The sequence below is a fragment of the Oncorhynchus clarkii genome, chromosome 16 (assembly GCF_045791955.1).
Source record: "Oncorhynchus clarkii lewisi isolate Uvic-CL-2024 chromosome 16, UVic_Ocla_1.0, whole genome shotgun sequence".
In the NCBI taxonomy this organism is placed as follows: Eukaryota; Metazoa; Chordata; class Actinopteri; order Salmoniformes; family Salmonidae; genus Oncorhynchus; species Oncorhynchus clarkii.
Genome location: NC_092162.1, coordinates 1931423 through 1933136, shown reverse-complemented (window position 1 = coordinate 1933136; position 1714 = coordinate 1931423).

The window sequence follows — 1714 nt, the reverse complement described above, 5'->3', positions numbered from 1 at the left end:
TCAACAGTAGTCCACTACCCAGATAAACAGTAGTCCACTACTATGGTCAACAGTAGACCACTACCCAGGTCAACACTAGTCCACTACCCTATAGACCCTGGTCAACAGTAGTCCACTACCCTGGTCAACAGTAGTCCACTACCCTGGTCAACAGTAGTCCACTACCCTGGTCAACAGTAATCCACTACCCTAATCTACAGTAGTCCACTACCCTGGTCAACAGTAGTCCACTACCCTATAGACCCTGGTCTACAGTAGTCCACTACCCTATAGACCCTGGTCAACAGTAGTCCATTACCCTGGTCTACAGTAGTCCACTACCCTGGTCTACAGTAGTCCACTACCCTGGTCTACAGTAGTCCACTACCCTATAGACCCTGGTCAACAGTAGTCCACTACCCTGGTCTACAGTAGTCCACTACCCTATAGACCCTGGTCAACAGTAGTCCACTACCCTATAGACCCTGGTCAACAGTTGTCCACTACTCTATAGACCCTGGTCAACAGTAGTCCACTACCCTAATCTACAGTAGTCCACTACCCTGGTCTACAGTAGTCCACTACCCTATAGACCCTGGTCAACAGCAGTCGACTACCCTGGTCAACAGTTGTCCACTACCCTGGTCTACAGTAGTCCACTACCCTATAGATCCTGGTCAACAGTAGTCCACTACCCTATAGACCCTGGTCAACAGTAGTCCCCTACCCTGGTCAACAGTAGTCCACTACCCTATAGACCCTGGTCTACAGTAGTCCACTAACCTGGTCAACAGTAGTCCACTACCCTATAGACCCTGGTCAACAGTAGTCCCCTACCCTGGTCAACAGTAGTCCACTACCCTATAGACCCTGGTCAACAGTAGTCCATTACCCTGGTCTACAGTAGTCCACTACCCTGGTCTACAGTAGTCCACTACCCTGGTCTACAGTAGTCCACTACCCTATAGACCCTGGTCAACAGTAGTCCACTACCCTGGTCTACAGTAGTCCACTACCCTATAGACCCTGGTCAACAGTAGTCCACTACCCTATAGACCCTGGTCAACAGTTGTCCACTACTCTATAGACCCTGGTCAACAGTAGTCCACTACCCTGGTCAACAGTAGACCACTACCCTATAGACCCTGGTCAACAGTAGTCCACTACCCTGGTCAACAGTAGTCCACTACCCTATAGACCCTTGTCAACAGTAGTCCACTACCCTGGTCTACAGTAGTCCACTACCCTATAGACCCTTTTCTACAGTAGTCCACTACCCTGGTCTACAGTAGTCCACTACCCTGGTCTACAGTAGTCCACTACCCTATAGACCCTGGTCAACAGTAGTCCACTACCCTGGTCTACAGTAGTCCACTACCCTATAGACCCTGGTCAACAATAGTCCACTTCAAAGGAAATAGGGTACTCTTCCCTCCCACTGACGGCCCTTCAGTTCAGTAGGTATTGGCTTCAATAATGTACAGCAGGTGTTGTCTTCAATAATGTACAGCAGGTGTTGGCTTCAATGCTGTTCAGCAAGCGTTGGCTTCAATGCTGTTCAGCAAGCGTTGGCTTCAATGCTGTCCAGCAAGCGTTGGCTTCAACACACAAGAGAGAATAATAACTATTATTCTGTTCTCAGCAGTCAGTGTCTGTTTGGAGTGGCTGACACACAGCGTGAGTCGCACAAAGCACCCTGTTCCCTATATAGTGCACTGCCTTTGTCCAGGTCCCA